The sequence below is a fragment of the Myotis brandtii genome, unplaced genomic scaffold (genome assembly GCF_000412655.1).
Source record: "Myotis brandtii unplaced genomic scaffold, ASM41265v1 scaffold132, whole genome shotgun sequence".
Lineage (NCBI taxonomy): Eukaryota > Metazoa > Chordata > Mammalia > Chiroptera > Vespertilionidae > Myotis > Myotis brandtii.
The window spans coordinates 5,596,718-5,606,619 of NW_005354673.1; the positions used below are offsets into that span (position 1 = coordinate 5,596,718).

At 43.5% G+C, this 9,902-nt stretch overlaps 1 protein-coding gene across 1 annotated transcript in view; it reads right to left on the minus strand.

Annotated features, from left to right (window-relative positions):
- IFT43 (intraflagellar transport 43) overlaps nucleotides 1–9,902 on the minus strand; it is a gene marked incomplete at its 5' end in the record, with an annotated part of 44,024 nt that overhangs the window by 12,496 nt on the left and 21,626 nt on the right. The gene's annotated exons all lie outside the window — the stretch shown is intronic.

The following is a 9,902-nucleotide window of genomic DNA, read 5'->3' on the forward strand; positions in this document are numbered from 1 at the left end:
CCCCCCCCCCCGCCCTCCCCAAGAGCTGGTTGTTAAATACAGTAGTTCCCCGTCCCTTATCTGCACAGGTGCCAAGACCCTCAGCGAATGCCTGAAACTGAGGGCAGTACCAAACCCCATACATACTATGTTTTTTCCTATACATGCATACATACCTATGAAAAAGTTTGATTTATACTAGTAAATTAGGCACAGTAAGAGATTAACAACTAATAATAGAACAGAACAATTATAACAAATACTGTAATAAAAGCTATGTGAGTGTGGTCTCTCACTGTGACAACTGATCTGATAACAGAGGCAGCTACTAAGTGACTAACGCGCAGGTAGTGTATATAGCATATCTATGCTGGACAAAGGGATGTCTCGTGTCCTAGGAGGGACAGAGTGGGACAAAGTGAGCTTTCTCTACGTTACTCAGAACATCGTGCAATTTAAAGTTAACTGCCTCACGTCCAAAACGGAAACCATCCCACATGCTACGATATTTTGAATTTAAAAAATCAATTTGCAATTAATGTATAAAAATAAAAACATTACTCACAATTCGGGTGTTCTTGAATATTTTCAGCTGAAAATTCTCATGAAAAACGATTTTAAAGTTGGTCAGGGCTGCCACTCAGGGCAAACAGTTTTTTCTATAGATGCGCGTGGCATGTGGGGAAGGTCTGCCACTTGTGTCTACAGACGCTTATGGCATACAATGGGTTAAAACTTATGAACTGCTTATTTCTGAAAATTTCCATTTACTGTTTTCAGACCACGCTGACCATGGGTAACTGAGACAGCAAAACCACAGATAAGCGGGGAGATCTGTATTTACCAGCACATCACTACTGATTAGCCACGTGACTTCTGGGAGTTACTTAACTTCACAAGCTTCAGTTTTTTCCTCTGTGAGAGGGTGATAATCAGTGCTCCTCACAGAACCGGGAGAATTACCTGAAGGACTGCAGGTAAAGCAGCGCAGTGCCGGCTCCTGGTAAATACTTAAACATTCATTATCAATACCATTTCTTCAATACAAGACTGACTTCTTTTTCAAATTTCTTACTCAATATCTCACAAAGAGAACAACCAAGCTTAACAAAGCACAGAGACAAAAGATAGGACAGATAATTCCTGGACCAGTCCCCAGCCCCATTCCTACTGTGGATAAGTGTAAATAAAGGTGTTCCTGTGCATGTTTGTGTCAGGGAAAGAAAGGGAGGCATGGATCTAGAAAGACCTTAGCATCTAGTCCTAGTGACTTTGAATTTAGAAAAAAACGAATTGATTTTAAGGAACACTATTTAATTTAAAAATTCAGTGCTGGTTAGAACAGTTTTTAGAGAAGTAAAGGAACTAGGTTTAGGAACCACTTAAAAAATCCCAGATGTTGTACTGAGCCTAAGGAAGGGATGCTAACATAATGAAACAGTCTTGCTCAGCGAGAGAAAGGGATGGAGACATCAGGGTTCCAATTGATCTGTACTTAAATAATTCTTTCCACTTTCCCTTTCTCTGCATTAAAGCTGTTTAGGCTCAGAATGACTGCTATTTGCAGGAGAACGGATGAAGGATATAGTGGAAGGATTAAGCAAAGAATGAGAAAGAACCCGAAAGAGAGTTAGAAAGCCTGAAGACAGAGATGAATGGGAAGAGGGGAGAGTGAGGGCGGCTGAGTGATAGCCCTCTATAGATAGCATTTTTCTAATTCCACTGACAGTCTGGCATCTCACATCTCATCCAGCCTCATTGCTTGGCTGTGTTCAGCCACTTTTACCTATTTTCCCTGTTGACATGGATAGAAAATTGAGCAATTACCCTTAAACTCAGAGCTCTCAGATCATCCAGATTGCTACACTTGCAGAATTAAGTCCCCAATTGCCCCTGGCTAGAAGGGGCTCAATTCAGCTTGTCCTTTAGGAATTAAACACTTTTTGGTTGGCCATAAGGATTTATTATTCCTAAGGCTTTGAGATAGTTGATTCTGTCAAAACTGGACCTCAGGATGCACAGAGCACAGCCCTCTCCAGGGGGGACACGGCATGCTCAAGAGGCACCGGAAGCTGCCAGAAGAGGGGCTACAATTCCACCCACAGTCCTGGGTTACGCCAAGATGCAATGGTTATTTGCAAGAAAGAGCTAATCCTTTTATTTTTTTAAGCTTTTGTTTTCAAAGACTTTCCACCTTGTAAAAGAGGGGTGGGGAATGTACGCCCTCGGGCTATTATAAGGCCTGTAAAATCATTTGGCCTGGCCCTGCCAAAGCATTAGGGGTGAGTTAATTAAATGTTTGACCAAATAGAGCAGGCTAATTTTTAAGTTGATAATTTTGTATGGTCTGCGAATGATGTTTTAAGTATCCAAATGGCACTAGGCAGAGAAAAGGTTCCCCACCCCTATTCTAAAGTCATATTTTGAGACTCACAAGTTCTTTCTTAATTTGAATGAACTCTGAGGTAATTTGAAAGCTGAGTCCATATCTGTGTTTCTAGAGATTGTCTCAGTTTGAATACTGTTCACCTTTTTTAGAAACGAGAAATTTTTCTCCCATTGGTGTGCCTCTCAATGTTCCTCCTTAAAGTTTCACGTTCTACCCACAGTTCACACTCTCAGAGCTGGATTTAGAGCTGGAAGAGACCAAACAGGCCCGGAAATGCTTCTGGGGTTAGGGAGGTGACATGCCTTTGCACCTGCTGTTTTCTCTACCAGGGTCCCCCACCCAACCTCTCCCCCCCACTGCTGGCTACTCTACCTCCCTTCAAGTTGAAGTTGAAGTCACTTCATAGCAGCCTTCCCTCGTCACCCAATTCAAATCAGTAGACTCCATCACAATGTGTCCTTACTTAGTTAGTTGTGACAATTTCTTAGTCCCTATTTCCCTGATTGTAAGCTTTATAAGGACAAGGACTAAGAATGTTTTGTTCACCATCAAATCCCCAGTGCCCAGCCCTATGCATTATACACAATAGGTATTCAACAAAAGGTGGTTAAATGAATGAATGACTTGCCCAAAGTCACTTGCAGAGATTGGACTCAATCCTATTTCAGAGCTGACGTGTTTCTCTGACATATACAACCTTCCATGACAGAAGAGGTCTAAAAGCCTTAGGGAAAATCAGTAACTTGATTCCAAGAATACAAATGGATGATTATGTCACTAAAAGATTGTCATCTAAGTAGGAAACATCGGTTTTGCCATCCTACAATTTGGGGATCCTGAGGTCATTTTGGGTTTGGGCTGTCCATCATTCTCAGCTGTTCTCCATAACCATGAGTCCCAACTTCCCTGAAGCATGATGTGAGCTCTGGCTGATTCTACCTCGAATCAGCAGTCTTCAAACTTCATGAAAGGCTGTTTATGCGGGGACACTGAATATATGCAGTTGAGAATGGACCAGAATCAAGGCTTAACTCTGCAGAATGGGCTTCTCTTCTAATTACCATGAATCCTTTATTCCTTCTCCGCACGGAGTCTCCCATTATGCCAGGCAACTTGCCTGCAAGGCCTTTCACTTTCTTTGCTACCTAACCAAGTCTACCCATCCTTCAGGACCCAGTGCAAGTTCTTCCTCAAGCGCCCTCAGCCCGCTGGGATCACTTCCTCTTCTGAACTCAGGGCCCTTAGTAATGCCAACCACCAATAGCAACCACCATTTGCTGCCTTGGCCATCCATTATACTGTTGTCTTAGCTAACTAACTCCTGTCATGCCTTTCGTCTTTTGTTCCCCCAACAAAGTTCTGTGTTCCTTTAGAGCAGAACCCTATATGGTCCTCTAAAGCAGGGGTCGCCAACCGGTGGTCTGCGGACCACTGGTGGTCCATGAGGTCCGAAAGGTTGGCGACCGCTGTTCTAAAGGACTTGCAAATCATTTCCCAAAGGCCTAATCCAATTGGCAGATGCACTTTATTCTGTTTATGAAGTGATTTTTTAAAATTCGAATTTGAAAACTTTTAGGCAGTGCCATCTCGTGTGGGTTCACCACAGGCCCCACCATTCTTCAGTGTCATACCCTTCTGCTGGTCCGTGTGATTATATTATCTGCCTGGTCTCTAAAGGCACTTGAGCTTGTAGCCGGTGATGTTATTGCAAACAGTTCCCATGCAACACATTCTGCTTGACCAATAGATCCCCAAACCACCTCTATCTATCCCTCACTCTGTTTCTCATTCTAAAACACGCTTATCTTAAAAGTTCCTCTCTTTTTCTACTTTTCTGCTCTCTTCCCTCGGAAGGCTAAGGCATCAATAGAGGGAAGAAGTCCTTTTCTTCTCTCCCTAGGCATCTTCCCCAGGTGCCAAGAGTGAAGCGAGGGAGGCTGAATGCTGAGAAACACATCGAGAGACATGGCTCTGAAGGTTTTCTATAAAAGGGGAGGGAAGGAAGGAGGGCATCACACTGGATCCGAAGCTCCTGGAGCACAAGGACTATCTTGCCACCATCTCCAGCATCCGGAGCAGCATGGCCACAGGAGGCACTGTACAGACGCCTGCTGGCTGTCCTCCCGAAGGCAAAGGCCAAGGGTGGAAAGAGGCCAGCTGCCTGGGGGGAGCCTTGGACTTTAGACATTCACTTTTATTCCCTGGGGTTCATCTTCCCCTTTGAGATTGCTCGCCAATCACCCACCCTTCCAAGTACAAGGAAAATAGCCCCTTTCCAGGGATAATGCTCTTAGCAATGACCACCTCAAAGAACCTGGATGTGATTTTCTTAAGGGAACCAGTAAGTTCCCTTACAGGTGCCCACACACCTGTTAACGTCACTGCTGAATGAGCGGCCAGGGGTGACTCAGGGCGATCACTCATGGAGCCTCCCCACCCATTGGTTATTCTAAGTTCAAAGGAGCAGCCTTCACTAGCCAACCAAGTAATTCTCTGAGCAAAGATAATTCCAGAAACTAGTTGTATGTAACATATGATTCCTACTGCATAATGGATTCTAAACATTCCCATAGAGTGAAATGGACTAAGCCAAGTGTGAAGTGTAACATATGAACTGATTTTCCATTAAAGGACTCAGGCATAACTGCACGGACAACAGATTTATGCCTGGAAAAGGCATTCCCTCCTAGAAGGTAAAATCAAGTGCACGCTCTGACAAAAAGAGTTTTATGCTTCAAACCTCCAGAGCCAAAATAAAGGCCAAATCACAAATTTCACATTGTAAGTTTATGACAGGGAAAAAAATACTAGAGGTATTCTCTGAAAATAGATATCTTTCTTCTCTTCTTTCTTAATGAAATTGAATTAAGCATTCTATCAATCATGTTGGGTGCTCTATATCACAAATCTGGGAGCTAACATTAATATACCTACCTGTGGAAGGAGACGCCACCATAGCTGGGGGTCATAGCATTTGTTACAGCCCAGAAGCCAAGAGCAAGGACACTCGGGTCAAGAACTGTATTCAAATCCTGGCCTGGGCTGTGCAGCACTGGTGGTACAGTGGCGAGCACAGTGGCCTTCCAATCTTGCTGTCATTTACAAGTTGTGTGGCCTTGGGCCAGGTTACCTTTCCTTGCCTCAATCTGTTCATGGTTAATATGGGAGATAAAGAATAATCAAAATGTCCTTTAACAGGTGAATAACCAACATGTGCCATGCCCATACAATGATTGTTATCAATAAAAATGAACAGGCCAATGATATATGCAACAACCTGGATGAATCTCAAATCATTACAAGTGAACAAAGCCAGACACAAAAGCATATATATATATAAAAATTCCAGAAAACGCAGACCACTCTATCGTGACAAAAAAACAGGTCAGTAGTTGCCCAAGGACAGGGGTAGAGGAAGGATGAACTGAAAAGTGACATGAAAGATTTTTGGAGGTGATGAAACTGTTCTACATACTGATTGTGGAGGTGATTTCACGGGACATATTCACCTGTCAAATTCAAACTGTGCACTTTAAATGAAGGCCCTTTATTATATGTAAATTAGACCTCAATATAGTTTATTTTAAAACACTTTCCCATAGATTTATTTTTAGAATTAATGAGAGAAAAAAATGTGAACCACTAGGCTTAGGAGCTGGTACATGGTCAATGTTTGGTAATGAATGGTGAGGCAGTGATGCTGTGGACACCATGGCATCAGAGCAGAGTGTTCTCTTGGGAGTCAGACCAGAGTTCCCCTCTGAGCTACTTTGTATAATAATCTCTAAGCCTCAATTTCTTAACCTGTCAAATGACAGGTTAGGACAAGACAGACTACACAGCTGCTTAAAGCTACAACAATTTGATTCTAACCGATGGCAGCCAGCACAACCTTCTAATAATATGCATTTATGATGTGTGTAAACTGTAGTATTCAGAAGGCTTTGCTGTAACATTCAATAGTTACTCCTTGAAATGTGTCATTTTTCACACACTCAAATAATTGGAGAAAGTAGTATTTCAGAAGTCCATTGAAGGGAGTTGGGAAAAGTGCAAGGAAAGGTGCGGAGAGGCCTGGAGAAGAATACCAGTTGAGTAAACCTTCTGTAGCCATGAATTTAATAAGCATCTCAGAGTTGTCAGCATCATAATTTCCACGTGTACTGCTCCCCAACCGCCTAACAGCTTTGTTCAGTCTGGCAGGGGCCCTGCCGCCTTGAGTCCTTTGGCACATCCTCCTGGATGGTGCCCCTGCTCCCCTAAGCAACCAACGGCAATAGCAACAGGCAAGTTGTGAGGACAGGCAGGGCAAAGTGTGGCCAGCAGCCACCAATCACCAAGCCACCACAGGGCCCAGTTAACACTGCAGAGGACATCCTAGGTACAGATCTGAGAAAACAGATTTGGGGAACAGAAAGGCAGAACTCATTGGGAATGATTAGTGGGTGGAGAAGTGACAAGGAGTTTAGTGAGTAGAGCTAAGGAGAAATATCTGGCAAAAAGAAATGAGCTTGTCACTAAGAGATCACAGGATAGCAAAGAAAAATGCTGAAGAACAATGAGAGATGCTCATATGCTCTTAACAAGTCTGAGAGGGTAGACTGATTCCTGACCTCCAGTGACTGCTTAAACCCCTTTGGAATGAGATGAGGCAGAACTTTCCACACAATCCTTTCCTCTCCAGTCCTGAGTCCTGGCTTTAGAGGCGTCACACCAGGGTTGTCAAACTTCAGTCTGCAAAGCAATCATTCAGGGAGCTTATTGAGATTCATGCACCCCCTCCCCCCGGGCCCCAACTTGGTGAGTGGCCTGGGAATCTGCATGGTAAACATCATCCCAGAATATTTCACAACTGTCCTATATGACCCTTGTCCCGATCCTGTGAGTAGCTCTAAAACACAGGTAATCATCCAAGTTTTACTGATTTATTTCTCTCCTTCACTTTGTCGTCGCAGGTAAAGGTTAGTTCGTACAAGGCTGTGGGACTCCTCTTCTAGTCTTGAGAGAGTAACTGGTAGTAGACTTGCTTTCCTACTAGAAACAATTAGAAAACTAGAAAAATATAAGGCACGACCATTTTCTGACAGTGGGCAAGGTAGAACAGGACTGTGATCCCGAGAGAAGGGAGCCCTGCAGTCACCCTGGCTTTCTGCCTAGAGGCACTGCCGGGATCCTGGCACAGCGAGGTGGAACCCCCTGCGGAGCATGGAGGGCTTGCTGAGTTGAGGAGACAGAGGTCAAAGTTTAGGGGGCTAAGGTGGCTGGAATTTGAGAAGCAGGATGTGAGAGAGGGGAGCTATGCAGGAAAAGAGATCCACAAATCTAGATGGACTGCGTACTAAGCTGTGCATGCACAGGGTCAACCTCCACAAGGCTGGGCAGAGAATTACGATCAGCAAGGAGTGAGCTAGCGATCCCCACAGCTGACACAGAACTGCCAGAGGGACAGCTCCGCCCTGCCCAGGCCGGGGAGAGTCCCGTGGAACAACCCGGCACGCAGCAGAGACACTGAGTGTCTTACTGTTCAGGGCGAACTCCAGACTTGCGTGGATAAAGCTTAAAAACAATTCTCAAAATGATCAAGTTGATCCACAAATACAATAACTGCCTACCAAAACAATATATTGTTTTTTAAAGGAAGACAACTAGATCTAGACACTCAAGCTAGTAACATTCATAATGGCCAGCAGCCAACTGACAAGCTACGAATCAAGCAGAAAAATATGACTTGTAACCAAAAGAAAAATAAGTCAACAGAAACAGACTCAGAACAGACAGAGATGATAGAATTAGCAGAAAAGGACTTTAAAGCATTTACTATAAAGGTTACTATCAAGGAAAAATAAAAACATGAATAATATAAGGAGATAAATGGAAGATATATCTGAAGAGAGAGAGAGAGAGAGAGAGAACAGAGAGACAGACTTCTAGAGCAGAAAAATACAATGTCTGAAACAACAAATTCACTGGATGGGCTTAACAGCAGACTAGACATTACAGAAGAAAAGATCAGCTACACAGCAACAGAAAACTATCCAAACTGAAGCAAAGTTTAAAATAGTTTAGGAAAAAAACAAAAAAACCAGAGCCGCAATGACCTGTGTGGCAATTTCAACTGATACAACCCACATACACGTAACTGGAGTCCCAGGAGTGAGAGGGGGAAAAAATATACTCTGCCCAGAGAAATAATGGCTAAAATTCTCTGAATCTGATGAAAACAATAAATCGACAGACTCAAGAGGTTCAAGTAGATAAGCACAAAGTAAGCCGCACCAAGGCATATCCTAACCAAATTGCTGAAAATAAAAGATAAAAATAAATAAACCTTAAAAGCAGCCAGAGAAGAAAAAGACACTGCATGCCGGGGAACAAAGATGAGCAGCACCACTGCCTTCTCCTCAGAAACAATGCAAACCAGAAAACGCGTAATGTGAGTGCTGAAAGGGGAAGAGGTTGTCAGCCTAGAATTCTGTATCAGGTGAAAAGACGTTTTCAGACAAGCAAGGCTGAGAGAATTTGTTGCCAGAGGACCTGCTCTACAAAAAATGTTAAATGAAGTTTTTCGGGCACAAGGAAAATAATACCAGATGGAAACTGAGTTCTACACAAAGGAATAGAGTGTGGAAATGGTAAACATGTGGGTTTTTTTTTTTTTTAAAAAAGGCTTTGATTTAGCCCCAGATATAATCTCCTCTCTAGTAAGTTTCTTGTAAAAACCACACACAAACGTTATCGTTTCTCTTGAGTTTGAACACGGGCCTTAGCAGTGCCACAGCTACTGGCCTACTCAGTGCTGTTTCTCCTTTGCTGGCCATGCCAGCCATTCACTGGCTACTCCGCATAGTGCACTGAAGATGCAAAGACAAGACGTGGTGTCTGCTGTCAGGAATTTAGAGCCCGGAGGGAAGAACATTCAAGCCAACAAAGAGCTGAAGTGTGACAGTCACTTAGCTCTGTGACTATGGGCAGCTTACTTAACCTCTCTGTCCTTTAGTTCCCTCAACTATAAAATGGGGATAATGACATTACTATCTCATAGGGTTGTTGTGGAGATTAAATGCTTTAACATCTATAAACTGGTAGACCAGTGCCTGATGTATAATTAACACCTAACAAACATTAGCCATTGCTGCTGCTGTTACTATGTTGCCCAGGAGGTTGTAGGAGCACAGAGAAAGATCAACCAATGAACCTGTATGTGTACATGGGTAACCTAGGAATACAGACAATGGGGTGGTGAAGGCCTGGGGTGGGGCGGGGGCAGGCTGGGAGAGGTCAATGGGGGAAGAAGGGGACATAGGTAACACTGTCAACAATAAAGATTCTACAAGAAAGAACGTTTACAACTCAGTAATAAAAAGACATGTAACTCTTTTTTAAATGAAAAAGAGGGAGTGGATGGGAAGGGAAGGCATGGCAGAGGAGGTGATGCTTCAGCTGATTTTTGAAGGATGAGGACTGGTAGATAAAGAAGGGGTGAGCCCTAGCTGGTTTGGCTCAGTGGATAGAGCGTCAGCCTGCGGACTGAAGG